This window comes from Macaca mulatta, chromosome 10 (genome assembly GCF_049350105.2).
Source record: "Macaca mulatta isolate MMU2019108-1 chromosome 10, T2T-MMU8v2.0, whole genome shotgun sequence".
Taxonomy (NCBI): Eukaryota; Metazoa; Chordata; class Mammalia; order Primates; family Cercopithecidae; genus Macaca; species Macaca mulatta.
In genome coordinates this window covers 7,121,572-7,139,088 of record NC_133415.1, presented here as the reverse complement: position 1 = coordinate 7,139,088, position 17,517 = coordinate 7,121,572, and the positions used below count along the sequence as shown (strand labels likewise).

Genomic DNA, 17,517 nt, shown 5'->3' with positions numbered 1-17,517 from the left:
CCTGTGAATCTGTTGTATGAGTCAACTGGGGAGAAGCTAAAGCAGCCGAGACTGGGTTAATAGAGGCAGAGCATCCCTAAGAAGGGAGGTGATAGCTTTCATCTAATCATAAGGCGGGCCAGGCTCTGGGTCAGTAATACTGGAAAGTAAACAGGATAATGAGTAGGAAGTGAGACTATGGGGCCCCAACCCCGTCATGGCTCCTGGTGCTGTGTCTTAGGAGCCTCTACATCCCCACCCCGCACTAGGCAATGTAGTGTAGTGGTTGGGAGCCTGGTCCTGGTGGGGTTATGTATTATTAGCCTCTCTGGGTCAGTTTCCTCATCATACAACAGAATCTACAGTTGCCGTTGACAAGTTTGGCATGAGGATTAAGTGGGAAGCTGGGTTCCGAGTGCACTCAGCATGGTACCTGGCGTGGAGCAGGCCTTTGGGCTGTCACTGCCAAGTGCAATCCTAGTGCTGTGCGGGGTGCAACTGTGAGCCTGTTCGGTGAAGTCCTGTATTGTGGACACAGACAGCTGAAGTGGCCAGACCTGGTGTCCACATGCCACTGCCCCCCACCCACCCCAGAAGCCAAGGGCCTGGGCATGAGGCAACCCTCCTGCAGTGTGGCCTTCGGGGTGGGGCTGGAGAGGGCTTGGCCAATTGTCCTAGGAAACTGGAAATCAGATTCACCTTCTTGGCCAAAACTGCCTCTCCCTCTGCCCAACTCAACCATGGGCAGCCCACCCAGAAGCTGTCTAAGCTCCAAACCTGGCCTCCCTCCCTCCTCCCTGCCCCACTCTGCTATTCAAACTCTCACTCAAGCTGGGGGTGGTGGTGTCTCCTGCCCTGGCCCTGCTCCAGGGGAGCTCCATCCCCCAGCCCTCCAGGCCTGCAGCCACCTCCCAGCCCCGCAGGTCCAGAAGGCTTCAGCCACCCTGTTGTGTCTGCAGCTCTGCCCACAGAGGGTCCCTGCCCAGAACATCTCCTCCCCCTTCCTCTGGCTGATTCATGCCTGTCATTCTGGACCAAGCTCCCCTGGCCCCAACCCCTCCCAGGTTCCAAAGGACAAGTGCCTCCCTCACGTGCACTTCCCGATCCCCGGGAGCTCCCCACTGCCTCATGACCTGACCTAGGCATGCCTCCAGCTCTGCTGGCTTGTCCAGGGTCACTTCCTCCTCTGCTTCCTCGAGAGCTGCCAAGGGTGAGCCGAGGCCCTTCAGCACAGGCATGGGGGCTAGGGGAGCTGGTTTAGAAGGGGAGGGAAGGGATGGATGGATGGATGACTGGTAACTGGGAGTGGCCATCAGCTGGTCTCACTCTGGGCAGGTCCCACTTGCTTTCGTTGTCACTTACAAAGGTCTGACTGAGCAGCACTGGCCCTGCCCCCTACCCTTCTCATCTGGTCCACCTGCCCTGATAAGCTCCAGGCTGGGTGGCTCAGGAGAGCGAGAATGGGACACACACACACACACGTGCACGTGTGCGCGTGCACACGGCTCCAAGCCAAACTGCTCCCCTCACTCCTCTTCATCAGTCCATACCTCCCAGATGCCTGAGACAGAGCCAGGAACGCAGCGTGGAGATGACATTAAAGAAAGAAACTGTCAGAAACCCTTGCCTGGGGCTCTCAGCTTCAGCCACAAGAGGGGCCAGGGCTGCCTGGTTGCAGAACTTCCTGGTCATCTCTTGCCAGAACAGGCACAGCAGACAGCCTCTCTGTAGAGACGGGGTGAATGCAGACAGGCGTTCTGCGCTGAGCAGTCACAGATTGAGGGGATGGGGAGCGACCCCCCAGTTCTAGGCAACCATGACCGGCATGGGGATTGTCCTGGTTGATGCTGGGACCTGAAGGTTATTTGAATTCTGCTTTCGAATGACATTTCTCACTGAAGCTGAAGGATACCGGTAGGTGAAAAGTCCCAACGATTACCCCTGGACCATCTGATTCCCAGAGAGATTTGGACAATCAGACTCAGGCGAGGAAACAAAGGGTGATGCAGGGAGGGAATTCTCATCAGTCTGGGTCTGAACAGAGCTGAACTTGATGGTATTTCAGGCACAGCCATCCAGCAGCGAGATGCACAGGACATTACTGACCGAAAACACCTTAGACAATGCCTACAGCAGGGCCCTCATTTTATAGTCTAGGAAGCTGAGGTCCAGAGACATGTGGACAGCTGCCTGGGGTCACACAGCCACCAACACTCAGCGGGAACCGACAAGGGTTTCTCACAGTGAGCTCACAATAGCCTTTGGTGGTGGGTATGGCTGCCATTCTGTCTTCCAGATGAGGAAATGGGCTGGGAGGCATCAGGAGCCTTGGTCAAGGTCATACAGCCCTGGAGAGGGGACTGGAGGCCACCCCCAGAGAGTCCCTGTGTGGGGCACTTTGTGTTCTTCCCATCCTAGGCTGGGATTCCTGTAAGTGACAGGTGCAGTCACTTAAAACAGCCTCAGGAGGCCCAGAGAGGTAGGGGAGCTGCAAAGAGGCATCCCCAGAGGTGCTCCCCCGCAGATTACATAACTCCCCTTCCCTGTCCGATGGCCCCAGGGGGGAGGCTGGGGCAGCTAGCAAGAGTGGGTGGCACCCAGTGGGGAAATGGACCCGGCCTTGTTCGCCCATATACTCTTGACTCTTTCCAAAGAGGTAACAGTTGTAGGTGCCAGGACGCGCTGGCTTTTTCCTTTCTTTTTCCCTCTGGCTGAGTAACAAATACTAATACTAATAATGATAATAATAATTAGAATAAATATAACCTCGAGACGCTTGGGGTCTCGTTGCCATGGCAACCGCGGGCTCTAATGAGCTTCTGAGGCCGCCCCGGGGCCACCCCAGACCCGGGCGCGGGATCAATGTTGATTCGGCCCCTGGAGGCAACAGCGGTTCCTCGGGGGCCACGCGGCGGACCAGGACCGAGGAGCAGGCACTTGGGAGGGGTCCTTCTCCCCGTCCCCTGAGCTGCCCAGCTGGGACCCCCAGGTCCCTCTGGGTCCGCAGCGTGGCCCTCAGTCCCTGTGCAGCCCGCACGGGGCTCCCAGCTCACTGCGCTCCCCGACTCGGTTCTCGGAAGCCAGTCCCCACCTCGGACGCGGATTCTGGTCCCGGCCGCCGCGTCCCGGCACGGTGCGCCCCGGACTGCTCTTCGCAACCCGGCCCCTTCTTCTCCAAGGTTCAGCGACCCCGACCTTGGTGAGCGCCGGCGCGGACCCCAGTGCCGAACACCGGCTGTCCCGCAGGGCTCCTGCCCCCAGACCCTTCCCCGGTCCTCCCCAGCCCCTTTCTAAAGAGCCCCGGACCCCAGTCATATGACCCTTACCCGCCTCTCCCAGTGCGCCCACCCTTCACCCCTTCTCCGGAGCCCCGCGCCGCAGACCCCGCCCCCCACTCGCCCAGACTCTCTCCTCCGCCAAGAGCTCCGCCCCGGCCCCTTTCCACGCCGCGCTCGGACCCCGGCCCGGGCGCGCCCCTCCCCCGCGCGGCCCCCGCCCTGCCCGCCCCGGGGCGCAGCTCACCTCGTGCCCGCCGCCCGCTCGTTCCTCCCTCCGTAGCCGGGAGCCGGCGCCCGCGGGAGCCGCCTGCTGGGGTGCGGGGGCTGCCCACGCCCCCGCGATGCCCCCGCCGCCGCCGCAACAGTTGTCCGGCTTCTGGGGGCTGCGGGGACGCGGGGACTCCGGGCTCCTGGATCGGCGCTCGGAAGGCGCCCGCTTCTAGGCGCGCCGGGCGCGGCGCGGAGCTGGGGCTGGGGCCGGGGCTGGGGCTGGGGCTGGGGCCGGGGCCGGGGCCGGGGCTGGTGTCGGGGCTGGAGCTCCGGCTCCGCGTACGGCTCGGGGTCCGGCGGCCGGCCGCATGCCCCGTCGCCGCCCGCGGCTACTCGGCGGCCCGCGCCGCCCGGCCGCCCGCCGGCCCCGAGCCCCGCGCCGCGCCCGCCGCCGCCGCCGCCGCCGCGCTCATGCTCGCCGGGCCCCGCGCTCGCCGCCGCCGCCGCCGCTGCCCACTTCACTCTTTGGCGCTCGCTCCGCGCCGCGCCCTCTGCTGCCCCCTCGCCCGGGCTCGCCGAGCTCCCGCCGCCCTACCCGCCGCGTCCTGCGCTCTCCTCTCTCTCCCTTCCTCTCTCCTCCCTTCCTCTCTCTCTCTCTCCCTCTCTCTCTCCCTCTCTCTGCGTCCTCCTCTCATTTTTTTTCTTTCGCAGTCTCTTTTCTCCCCCTCTGGCTCTTTCTTTCTCCCCTCCTGCTGTTTGCGGTGGCTTCTCACTTTCTCTCTTTTTACTTCCTTTCCGTCGTTCTTTCACGCCTTCCTCCTCCTTTTCCTTCCTTCTACTTTTCCCTTTCCTCTTCCCGCTTTCCTGCCCGGTTTCCTTCCTCCCTCCCTACCTCCCTTCCTCCTTCCTTCCTTCCTCTCCGTTCTTCCTCTCCTCTTTGTTCCTTCCTCCTCCTTCCCTCCTTCCTTCCCACTCCCTTTTCCTCTCCTCTTCCCACCCCAGTTTCCTACTCTTCAGTCCTCCCATCTCCTTCTAACACACACCTGCTTTGTCTTGGGGCCACGTTATTCCCGCCAGCCACACCCTGGCCAGGGGGATCAGGGTCACGGTCAGCTTGGGCCAAGAACCCTTCGCCTGAGACAGGCTCCTCTGCCAGGGTTTCCTGTGGGAAAGGCCCCACTTCCCGACCCTCCTGGGCCACTGCATGGGGTCCCCTCCTCGGCTCCTGCTCCCCGCTCCACCCAGCAGCCCCGCAGCTCCAGTCTGCCCCCCATTTCACCCCTCACCTGTGGGACAAGGCTGTACTTGCCCTTCTGTGGCCTCAAAGCCAGTAAGCCCCCGTTTCCCCACCTTCCTCTGTCCCTGGCCGGAAACCTGCGGTTGTAAAGAGGTCTTGTGGGGAGAAGGTTGCAGCCTCGTCAAGGGCCCCAAGAGAGAATGGAGACAAAGATCTTTTATCAATTCTTGATTTTAGGAGGAAGAAGGGAGCCTCTGGAGGACTGGCCCCAAGATTCTCCCACCTGGGTCTCCTGAGATGGTGGCCCTCATTTCACTTTTCTAAACATTGATGGAACCGCACCAGAAACTGGGCTGAGCCCTTTATACTTGGTGTCTTCTTTATTCTTTATTTGTTCCTCGCCACAGTGCTGAGCAGCGTCCTCCCCACTTCACAGCAGAGGCACTGGGACTCAGAGAGGTTAGGACACCTGCTCTGAGCCACACAGTCAGCTCGGGGCAGAATCGGGGCTCAAGCCCAGGTCTGCCTGACCCTGCAGGCCCAGTCCCTCAGCCTTGGCCCCTCACAGGTACCTGGGTGAACATCAAGAGAAGGCACCGAAGGCAAGCACTGCACCCTCTCCTTACTGAGGAGGAACCAGAGACAGCGGCAGGTGCCTGGCAACAGCTTGTACATGACCCATTGATGGAGCTGGGAGTCCCGATGGCATTTCTGATGCCACATCCTGGGCCCCTTTCAAGGATAAGAGGGAGGCTCAGCCTCGTGCCCGAGGCACCCAGCAGGACAGTGGGAATGGTGCCGGGGCGCCCACGCTAGGAAGCCTGCACTGTTGGAGTGCCTCGATTTCCCCACCTGTCTCACAGGTGTCCATGCCTTCCTTTCCTCAGTGGACCTGGCTTGAGCAGCTGCCCAGGCAGGACACTGAATCTCCCCCAAGGGAGCTGATGTGGGCCCTGCTCATGGGAGGGGCAGGGGGCCCCCATGAATGCCCCAGCAGGGCGAGGTCAGGGCCACAGCGAGGGCTCAGGGAGGCAGCACCTGCTTGGCCACAGGGGCAGGCACTGTTGCCCAGTGGGAAGGCTCATGGGATTTGTAGCAAGGCGGCACTTTGTCCCTAATTGGCCAGGTGGCCTTAGGCATAGCACAGAAGCTCCCTGAACGCCAGTTCTCTTTCCTGAAGAGATCCCAGCACTACCTCCTGCACGGGGTGTCTCAAGGACTAAATGAGACTAGGCCCATGAGGTACTTCTCCTGGCACCTGGCAAATATCCCAAGAGGGGGACAGAGGAAACTGAGGCCCAGAGAGGCCATGGAACAGGTGGAAGTGCCGGGTGCTGGTGGTGGTGGGGCTGGGAGGTGCCTACCAGACTGTCCCATCTGATTTTGGCTGTCATGCTGGAGAGGTGCCTGTCATCTGTGCCCTAGCAGGGACTGTGTCTTAGGCTCTCAACGCCAGGGACACTCAGCTTTGAGGGATGCGGGCTGAGCGAGGGGAGGAGGTGTCAGGGCGTCACAGCAGGCCGCCTGTGTTGCTGGGATGGGGTGTGTTGTGTGTGTGGTGTCTGTGTGTGTGGTGTGTAGTGTATGTGTGTGTTGTGTGTTGTGTTTGTTGTGTGAGTGGTGTGTGTGTTGTATGTGTGATTTGTACGTGGTGTTTGGTGTGTGCATGTACTATGTGTGCTCTGTGAATGCATATTAAATGAGTGGGGTATGTGTATGGTACATGTGTGAGTATGTATGTGTGTATGAGAGAATCTGAGTGGTGTTTTGTGTGTGTGCTGTGTGTATATGTGTGAGTGGTGTTTTGTGTGTATGTGTGTGCATATGAGTGTATGAGTGGTGTATGTGTCTTGTGTGTGTTGTGTGTCTGTGTGGTACTGTATATGAGGTGTGTGATGTGTGTTCATAGTGTGTGGTGTGTGTGGTATGTGTGAGATGTGTATGTCTATGAGTATACATAGGACTGTTGAGAGTGTGTGCTATGTGTGTGTTCTATGTGTGTGTGTGTATGAGTGTTGTGTTATATGTGTTGTGTGTCATGTGGTATGTGAGTATAAACTGTGTTGTGTGTGTTGTATGTGTGCATTGTGTGTATGTGGTATGGTTAGTCTGTGGTCTGTGGTGTGTGTGGTGTGTTTGTGAATGTGTATGTATGTGTATGTGTATGAGAGTGTGAGTGGGGTGTGTTGTGTGTATGTGTGAAGATATGTGAGTATGATATATATATGTGAGTGATGTGCATCAATGTGTGTGTCTCAGGGTGTGTGTGGTGTGTGTGTATGTGAGTGGTGTGTGTGTGTGGTGTCTGTGTATGTGAAGGTGTGAGTGGTGTTTGTGGTGGTTCGTGGTGTGTGTGAGGTGTGTGTGTGAAGGTGCGAGTAAATAGTGTGTGGTGGTGTGTGTAGGGTGTGTGAGGGTGTGTGTGCTGTGTGTGGGGTCTGTGGTGTGTCTGTGAGGGTGTAAGCAGTGTGGGGATGTGGTGTGTGTATATATGAGTTGGTGTTTGTGAGGGTGTGAGTGCTGTGTGTGTGCTGTGTGTGGGGTCTGTGGTGTGTCTGTGAGGGTGTAAGCAGTGTGGAGATGTGGTGTGTGTGTATATGAGTTGGTGTGTGAGGGTGTAAGCAGTGTGGGGGTGTGGTGTGTGTATATGAGTTGGTGTGTGTGAGGGTGTGAGTGCTGTGTGTGGGGTCTGTGGTGTGTCTGTGAGGGTGTAAGCAGTGTGGGGATGTGGTGTGTGTGTGTATGAGTTGGTGTGTGTGAGGGTGTGAGTGCTGTGTGTGCTGTGTGTGGGGTCTGTGGTGTGTCTGTGAGGGTGTAAGCAGTGTGGGGATGTGGTGTGTGTGTGTATGAGTTGGTGTGTGTGAGGGTGTGAGGGCTGTGTGTGCTGTGTGTGGGGTTTGTGGTGTGTCTGTGAGGATGTAAGCAGTGTGGGGATGTGGCATGTGTGTAGGTGTGTATATGAGTGGGTGTGTAAGCGTGTGAGTGGTGTGGGGGGTGAGTAGTGTGTGGTGTATGGGTTGTGTGGTATCTATGTATGTGTAAGGATGTGAGTGGTGTGTGTGATGTGAGTGGTAAGGGTGTGTGTGAGATGTGAGTGGTGAGGGTGTGTGTGTGTAAGGGTGTGAGTGAATGGTGTGTGTGTGTGTGAGTGGATGGTGTGAATGAGTGGTGTGTGTGCTGGGGTGTGCGATGGCTGTTGGCATGCGGGGGTGGTGGAATGAGGCATCTCCCTTTTTTGGGTGCGCATGTCTGGAATCTCCATATGGTGAGTGTGTTCGTGCATGTTTTCCACGTGTATGTGTGGTGGTGGTGTGTGTGTGCGTGTGTGATTGTGTATATGTGTATTTGTGGTGTGTGTGTATGTATGGTAAGTGTGGTGTCTGTGTATCTGTGTGTATGTGTGGTATATCTGTGTGTGGTATGTTTGGTGTGTGTTTCTGTGTGTATGCATGGTGTGTGTGTATGTGTGGTGTGTATGGTGTGTGTGTGTATGGTGTGTGTGTCTATGTGTGTGGTGTGTGTGTGTATGTGTGGTGTATGTCTGTGTGGTGTGTAATGTTTCTGTGTATATGTGTGGTGTGTGTGTAGTGTTTGTGTGTGGTGTATGTGTGCTGTGTGTGTCTGTGTATGTATGTGTGTGGTGTGTTCAGGGCATGTGGAAAGCGTCACCATTTAGTGGAGCCCCTCCCCCTCATTGTCCCTCCCTACCGCCCTTCACCTGCCAGTGGGCGGGGCTCTGTGCCTGTCCCAGGTCAGTGCTGGACACCCAGAGACCAGAAAAGGTCCCTGCCCTAAAGCTTAAAGTCGGGTTGGTGACAGCACAAATGTTAAGGCTCCATCACTCCATCTCCTACAGGATGAAACTCCATCCCTTCTTCCTGTGCCTGTGGCCCAGCGCACCTGCCCAGCCTCCTCTGCAGTCAGGTGCCGGAGCTCCAGCCATGTGAAACCTGCAAGCCACGGTGGCTGTCCTGGGTGGTCACTCCATGGCCTCCTCAAAACCCCACGACAGGCCCACTATGTGCTGGGCTGGGCTGCCCTCCGCAGTACTTCCAGAGCCCTGCACCTTCACCTTCTCTCTCTAGCACAGGCTCCCCTACCTTGGACAAAACTACTTTGCCTCCCTGAGCCTCAGTTTCCTCATCTGCATAATGGGAATGACCTCAAAGGGTCAATGTGAGGATTAGACGAGAGACAAGATCATAACAGGCAATGGTCCTGTCGATTAACCCAAAATCAATCAATGCTTGGCACTTCTTGGGTTCTTGGTCTCATCAACGTCTCTTCTGCTTTTCCAGGAGTCCGAGGGGTGAGCAGGGAAGTGTGGACTTTGGAACTGAATGGATTTGGGTTTGGATCTCTGCTTGGCCACTCACCAGCTGTATGACCATGACTAATGTTATCCATTTCTCTCGTGTCCTGTGCTGCCCCCGTCAGATGACCACCAACTTTACATTTCCAGAGTCTGAAACCAAATGGGTATCCCTGGGCCACAATCCTGGGGTGGGCGGGGCCGCACTTCCTGGAGGCTCCAGGGGAGGACCCTCCTGGCCCCTTCCAGCCTCTGGTGGCACCCTCAGCTTGCGGCGATATCACCTGGTCTTGGAGGGCAGCATCTTCAGATCTCCCTGCACTCCTCTTCCGACAGCCTCGGGGCGGATGCTCCCTCTGCCTCCCTCTTATAAGGATGCCTGTGATTGCATTAGGGCCCACCCAGATCATCCCAGATAATCCCCTCATCTCAAAATCCTCCGCTCAACCCCATCTGCAAAGTCCTTTATTTCCTGCTTGCCGTTTATACGGTAGCACTGGCAGGTTCCAGGGATTAGGATGCGGATATCTTTGGGGGCAGGGGAGCACTCTTCAGCCTTCCGCCCTCTGGGCGTCTGCCGAGGCAGGTGAGGGCATAGGCTCGGGGCTATTGTGTGAGTCCAGTGAGACGGAGCATGTAAGCATGTAAGCTGTCATCCAGCGACCATTCAACAAATACTGCTGCGTCTCTGCGCCCGGCTGCACTGGAGGAGGCACGGGCAGGTGACTATGCAGACTGCCCTGGGAGACATTCCCCTGCCCCATTTCTGGGCACCTACTGCGTGCCGGGCCGCGCCCGACGCCCCACATCTGTCGTGGCTTCATCCTCCATCCCTATTTACTATTTCTCTGCCTTCGGGAGGCCTGCTCCCCCGCAAACTCGACTGCTCACGGGCGGCCTGGCGATGAGTCATGCTCTCTCCCTCGGTGGAGAGCAGCCTTTTCAAAGGGCTGGCTGGGGAGGGAGCTAAATTTAAAGCCAGGCTTCCCGAGAAGATCACCTGCCACATCAAAATTGCAGCCATTTAATCGGGAGTCGGGGACACGAGGCATCGCGCCCTTTCCTTTCTGAGAGGGTGGTGCTTGGAGGCCAAGACCCTGCGGCGGGCAGGGGGAGGGGGCTCCGGTGTGGCAGAACCAGCCGGTCCCTGGTCTCAACATGTTCCCTCACCTTCCCCCACTTCCTTGGGGAGCAGCCCCCCACCCTCCCAAGGACCACCCCCAGCCCCTTCCTCCTCCAAGGGGTTCCAGTCCCCCAGCCCCCATTTCCTAAATTCAAAATCGAGGGCTCAGAGAGATTTAGAGGCACCCTACCCCCTCAAAGTCCTCCAGCAAGGGTGTGGCCAGGCTGGGCAGTGCCCTGGACTGGGTGGTTGCTCTGATCCTTGGGTAGGGTAGACAAGGCAGCGGCAAATTGTTGCCTCTTTGAGCTTCTGTTTCCTTATTTATCGATCAATTCCAGGCAGGAGGAAGCACTTTGGTGGGTCCTGGAGGGCATTGTGTTCACTCCACCTGTTTACCTGGGAGGAGGTGGAGGCCGTGAGGTGGGGAGACTCGGCCCAGGACCCTGGGAGGGAAAGAGGAGCTGGCCAACAGCCAGGCCTCTGCCTCCCAGCCCTGGCCTCCTCTGAAATGTGAGGCTGGCTCTGTCACTGCTGCCCTTGTGCCTTTGCCAGTGGGTGGGGCTGGCTGGCTGCCTGTCCCTGCTCCCTGCTCTCCTAACTGACCACAGGATGACCACAGGAGCCTCGTGTCACAGCAAAGCCATGGCTTCCCTGTGGCTATAGGAACAGGTCACAGGGAGGCAGGGCTGCCCACTGGTTAGGGTGCTGGCTGTGGGGTGAGAGCTGAGTCTGAATCTTGGTGGCTGCTGTATTGTGAGTCTTGACTGCTTGGGGCTGAGCACATAGTAGTTGCTCTGTGTGCAGGCATCACTGCCATAGCTGACTGTGGTCCCACAGATTTGGAAGGAGTGGTGAGCTGGGTGCCAGGGTCTGGGAAGCTCGCAGGTCAGATGCACTATACAGATGCCAGCAGTGGGGTTTGCCAAAGGCCATCATCTCATCCCTGGGGGTTAAACAGTCTGCCAGCTCCTCCTCTCTGGCCTGCCCACCTCCCTGTTGGTCACACGTGTAAACACAAGTTTCTCTTCCAGGCCTGGCAGGAGGCAAGAGGGGGCTTCTGTCTGCAAACAAAGTGCATGCAGCAGGCCCGGCTCTAAGCCACACCCTCCTCCCTAGTGTTCCCCTGTGATTACACTGCACTGAGAAAGGAACTTTGCAGGTGTCATGAAGGTGACTAATCAGACCTTAAGAGATGATCTGGCTCGGCTGACCTCATCACATGAGTCCTTTAAAAGCAGAGCATTTTCTCTCACTGGTGACAGCAGCTGGGGCCCAAGAGACCTGGGGTGAAAGGCGTGGGCATGAGGCAGTGGGGTGCAGGGGTCTCGGGACAAGGCGGTGAGGAGCTGAGAGCCCCCAGCCAACACCAGCAAGGACACAGGACCTCAGTCCTACAGCCACAAGGAGCTGGATTCTGCCGACACCTCCGGATGAGCCCAGGAGCCTCCAGGTGAGGGCCCGGCCTGGCTGATACCTTGAGGTCAGCCTCGTGAGACCCTAAGTGGAGAACCCACTGAGCCTGCGCAGACTTCTGGCCTCCAGGACTATGAAACAGCAGGTGGGTGGTGTTTTAAGAGGCCAAGTTTGTGGCAGTTTGTTATGTTTTGCAGCAATAGAAAAACCCACGTCCTCAGCAACCACTTGTGCTAACGCCTTTTTAACGGGGTGCAGTCTTACAACCCATCCTCCACTGTTCCCCCAGGGGGCAGCCCCTGACATTGCCACTCCTCTGCTTACAGACCCTCCATGGGTAGCCTTCAGGATGAAGTCTGGGCTCCCCGTGGTTTGGCATTCAACGTGGGAAAGAAAAGACATCGTCCCCATCATTTTGGAGAAGGTTGGCTGCGGGGGCCCTGCTATGTGCTGGGGGCAGCTGAGTCTCACAATGGACCAAGCTCCCAGGGAAATGCCTGGACTCCAGAGGCAGCTGGGCAGACCTGTCTGCCGCCCAGAGTCCTAGGGCTCAGGGAGCACGGAGATGCCCCTGGGTCAGGGAACACCGGGCAGCCCAGGCACACCGGGAAGACATTGGCTGCGAGGGGGTGACGCGGAGCCAGAAGGGCTGGGGGATTGGGGAGCACCAACTTCATTTCCTGAAGCTGAAACACAAGAGACCCCAGGGATGCAGGCTGTACCTGGCCTCAGTTTCCTTATCTGTAGACGATCACTGATGATAAGCCCCGCTCGGGTAGCACCGGGCTGTTCTCAGCGCGTGATGCGCATTACATCGTAAGATGGGGTAGGTGCTATTTGTCAGTGCTGTCAACAGTTTCCCAGGCAAGGAGCTGCGGATAGAGGTGAGGCTAGAACAGTGGCTCTCGAGCAGAGGGAGGGGCCGGTGAATGAGGGCCCTGGCTCTGGCTTTGTGGCTGTGTCCTGGGCTTGCCTCCTGGCACCCCACATAGCAGCTGGGGACCTGGACCAGGTGGACTGGCTACCTCCTGCCGCCCTGTGTCCTCCTCTGAAAATCGGGGACAGTGATGGCTGGCCTCAGCCCAGGCTGGCTCACAGGAGGCAGAGGTTCTGTCCAGGGGGAAGTGAGAGGTCCCCACCATAGCTCAGATGCTCAGCCCTGCCCCCCAGCTCTGTGGCATCAGGTTCATCAGGGGGAATGGCAGAATCCACTCCTGTTCCCCGGCGCTGTGCGTCTAACCTGGGCTTGGCATCTGTGCAGCTGGCGGCTGTCACAGCTCGCTGCATCCTACCGCCAAGCATCTGAAACCCAGCCTGGGACGGTGAGAATTTAGATGGTGCCAATTGGCAGGTGGAGCTGAGCACCCAGCGATGAGCCTCACTTGCACAGAGCCCCACCTACCCTGCAGCAGGCCCCGGAATAATACAGTAATAACAACAACGACGACAGGCAGGATCTTTGGTGTGTGCGGGAGTTCCCGAGCACCCTCCACACCTGCTCATGCCTTGCATCCATGCAGGGAGTACAGGCAGGTGCTACCCTCTTCTCAGAGAGGTTGTGTCATGGGCCGGAGGTCACACAGCTCACGAGAGGTAGAGCTGGGCAGAAATCTGAGGAGGCTGATGCAGATGCTCGTGCTACTGCTGGGAAACTCCTTCTCAGAGCCTGTGTCTTGGGACACTAGGGTGAGGGCTCTGCTCTGTAGACCAGTCATTTTACATCCCCGAGGTGGAGCAAGGTGGCCCAGGCTGGACAGGAGCCTCAACTTTGTAGCTGTGTGCCCTGCACGAGTCACATGGCCCCTCTGAGATTAAGAGCTACCTTTTTTCTCTGACCAGGTTACCAGCTCCTTGAGGACAGGGAGTGCACCTTCTCTCGTCACTCTTCCTGGGCTAGGCACAGAGTATTGGCAGAACACTGTTTAACTGAAGCCGAACGAGGGCCCCCACTTACCAGGGGTTCTGTGCCTCACACTGTCACTCGGATGGTTTGCCTGAATCTTCACAACCATCCTAGGAGTCACTTCTATGCATTTCCTATTAACAGATTACAAAATCAAACAGGCCCAGAGAGGTTAGGGGACTTGCCCAGGGGCACACAGCTAGCAGTGGCACAGCCAAGATTTGAACTTGGATCTCTTCCTCCCTAGCCCCTGCCCTAAGCCTCTACTCTTGACCTCATTGCAACAAAGAACAGAGTCGAGAGCTCTGGGGTGGGAGCTTATCCTGGGCCTGCCTCTCTAGGCCTTGGTTCGTCCCCTGCTCTGTGCTCATTGCTGGTCCGGTCCCTCCAGCTCGCAGTGGGAGGCTCTGGTAGGCTCCGTACAGCACTGGCTTCTGGCTGGTTTAGTCCAGGCGCCAAGAGGCAGGTTATCTGGGATTCAACAGCTCAGGCCCCCATGGCCCAGGCTGGAATTCCAGGCCTCTTTGATTTCGCCGAGCAGCCTCTCCCAATCTTGTAAATTGTTTGGCTTGGCCTCACGGAGCAACCTTTGTTATTGCAAAATCTCATTGTTTCCGTAAAGCCCAGGGAAAGAAGAGGCTTTGGCGGCAGGTTCCAGCGCCTGTCTGAATTCTGTTCTTGTGAGGCTCCCAGCTGTGGGGAGGCCAGCCTGGGGCTGAGCGGCAGGGTGGGGGCCGTGGCCCTGGCCAGGTGGCCCAAGCCTGTGTGGGCACCTGCCAGCCACAGTCTGGTCACTAGTCAACATCCGAGATGAACCAGAACCATCCACAGAGATGCCCAAGGGCCAGACAGGGTGAGACTGGGGTGAGGAAGCCAGGGGAGATGTTCCTATGGTCACAGGCCTGGGACACTCCACAGACCCTGTCCAAGGGCTCCCAGGCAAATCGGGACCAGCCAAACCCTGATTCCTTTGGAAGAGGAGAAAGGAAAGGAAACTCCAGCTTCCAGAGCCTGGATTCATAAACCTCCTGCCAGGCCTGGGCCTTTACAAACATTTCCTCATGAGCGCCACCAGCCCACCATGAGCAAGGCACGATTATTTTTGCACTGTTACAGCTGAGGATAGGAAGGATCAGAGAGGTTAAGTACCCCGTCCAGGGCTACACAGCTGGTCAGTGGAAGATGTTGCCTGTGCTGGATTGGATTTCCAGGTTCAGAATCATTTATGCCAACACGTTTCTCAGTTGGAGAAAGCAAGGTTTCATCTTGGTGTCCAGGAGCTGCCTCTCTCAGCCTCTCCATCCTGGATCAGGCCCCATGAGGCACCAGGCCCTCTGCGGTCAGGTTTGCTGACATCCTGCTCTAGGTCCCCCAGAATGTGATGCCGGGTACTGGAGCCCAGGCCAAGAGAGAGGATGGGCTGCCTTCTGCCCCAGGGCACCATGGGAATATCTGAGAGCACCATTTGCAAAGATGGAACCCCAGAACCCTGGATTGCTAGGGCAACCTTCTAGGACCAGCAGCATGAGCCCCAGTTACTGATGAGAAAATGGAGGGTCCAAGGGTCCGGTGAGTTACCCAAGGCCCCTGTGCAGTGAACCTCCTTGCCACCTTCATGTTTCATTTCAATGCAACAATTACAGATTTGCAGTCAGACTCGGGTCTGCCTCCTGTCTGCGTCCCCTTGGACAAAACGCTTTCCTTTTGTAAGTCTCAATTTCCTCATCTTTGAAATGGGGCCCACAGTTCCTCCCTTTTAGGGACCTGGGACGGTTGGTCAGTGGTAACTGACTGACTTACCACAAAGCCTGGCACACAGTAGGGCCTCTGCTTTGCAGTCCTCACCGCCTGCCCCCACTAGCGGTCAGTACCTATGGTTTGATATTTCACTTATCACAATCACTGCTGCTGTATCTTAAGCACCTGCTGTGTGCAAGGCACTCTGCTAGGCACTTGGTGTCATCATCCATGACAGTAACCACAGCCGCTGTTTTGAGCCGCGTGCTGGGCGCAATTGTGTGCCTTTCAGAAACATCTCAATGGCTGTAATGTGGGCGCTATCATCACCACATCCATCTCACAAACAAAGAAACTTCGGCTGGAAAGTGACTTGCCCAAGACAAAAGGCTAGCACCTTTGGTCAGTAGAGCTGAGGTGCCGTCCTCCTGAGCCAGATGGGGACCCTGGGGCAGAGCCTGGCCTGTCAGGAGAGGAGGGAGGGAGCAGTGAGGAAGGTGGGCTAGGGGGGTGGGTGTAGACGGGCAAAAATGGGAAGCTGCAGGCTGCCAGGTGCCTCCCAGGGTGGAGTCGACAGGGCTGAGGACCCACAAACTGTCTTGGCCAAGGCCCCGCCCTGGACCCTGGAGTATGGTGGTCAGAGCAGGATGGGTCTGTGCCACAGACATAGGGACCGGTCTGCATGGGACTCTGCCCTTGACAATGGGGGCTCACGGTCCCTAGGTGAGCTGGCTTCACTGGGCAGAGTCCCTTGGCCCTCTAGCTCTAGATACTCAGTCATTCTTCCTAGTACCCCCCTCTCAGTACCCACTGGTGCCATCTGGTCCAAGACTCACTGTCTCCTGCCTGGGCTTAGGCAGTAGCCAACAATCTCTCTGACTCCATTCTATGACCCACTGAGCCATCCTTCACATGGAGCCACAGGATCGGTGTGAAATCCACATCCAACAGCATCACCCTCCTGCTCAAGACCCTTCTATGGCTCCCTATTTACTACTTTCAGGATAAAGTCTGGATTCCACCTGCCATCTTACCCCGTCTCTGCCAAAGGCCAACCTAGGTTTCATAGCCTCTCACCTTTTCTGAAGGTACCGTTATACTCTCTGTTTTCTTTTCCTGGACGTCTCTCTTGCTCCTTTTTCTCTCTGAGGACCAAGAACATTTGTCTCCTCTTTGTGGAAGCCTTCTCTGAGCCCCAGTCTGGGTCCCTGCTTCCTTTGTGCTTCCTGCCCATCAGAGCCCTGGTCCCGCTGGAGTGACACTGTCTGTCTGTGCCTCTGTCACTGCCAGGAGCTCCCAGAGAGTCAGGTTTGGGTCTGCCTTGGGTCAATGTTGCCAGTGTAAACCACCACAGGGTCCAGCCCAGAGGGGGTCTCCATGCCTGAAGTTGCATACGTGGTTCCAACAAGCCTGGGTGGAGAGCCAGCCTGGGAGGCAGGCAGCGGCTGGTGCCCCTTGCGCTCCCCCGGGACAGCTGGGGCAGTCTGGCCACGTCTGCAAGTTGGCACTGATGTTGATTAATAAGCATATTTGGCACTTGCCTTGCACCTTTCATCCCCAACCCTCTGAACGCATCCCCAACTTTAATTAATTCTCCCGACACCCCAATGAAGCTGCACTTCCCACAGCAGATAATGATGTGCGAAGTCCTTTCGGTGAAGGTGTTGTGATTAATTCCGCTGTGTAATTAGGATCGTCTCTTCCCACCTCCCAGGCCCCTTCCAGTTCTCCCCCTCCCTCCCCTGGGCCAACAGGTGGACTCCAGAGCTTCAGCATGGAGCGCTGGTTTATTATTGTTACGAAGCCACACATGAGCTCACTGCCTCAGCAGTTCGGCTTGTCCTTAGAAAATATAATGGGATAATTTTTGCAGAGAGGACCGAGGCAGTGGAGGAGCAGTGAATGGAGTGCAGCCACACTGGAACCTGGTTTCTGCAAGCCTGGGGAGTGAACTGAGGTTGGGGAGGGCCCTGGGAAATCACAGCTTCAGAAAGCTCTCCCTCCTTCAGGAAGCCTCCTCTGATTAGTCTGCTCAGATTGGCCTCTCGCTTTTCTGTTTCCCTCTGGCCTTTAGAGCAGAGGCCCCTGTTTTAATAGGTGATTGCTTGGTGTTGGTTTGGCCTTCCCAACAACACTAGGAGTCCCTGCATCAGATTCAAGTTTCCATGTCTTTGTATCCTAGGGGGTGAGCAGAGGACTTTGCATCCAGTAGATGGGTATGTGTGGATGGGTAGATGGATGCAGCATAAGTGAACAGACGGTAGATGCCGGGGGATGGATGGATAGATGGGTAGGGAATAGGTGAATGGATAGATGGGTGGATGG

General features: G+C 57.1%; 1 protein-coding gene across 1 annotated transcript in view; it reads right to left on the bottom strand.

Moving 5' to 3' along the window:
- Positions 1-3,887, bottom strand: part of SHISAL1 (shisa like 1) — an 87,465-nt gene extending 83,578 nt beyond the window's left edge. The window contains exon 1 of the mRNA XM_015150542.3: positions 3,502-3,887. The gene's annotated coding sequence lies outside the window, so the exon portion shown is untranslated. The remainder of the gene's footprint in view (positions 1-3,501) is intronic.
- Positions 3,888-17,517: the final 13,630 nt, after the last annotated feature.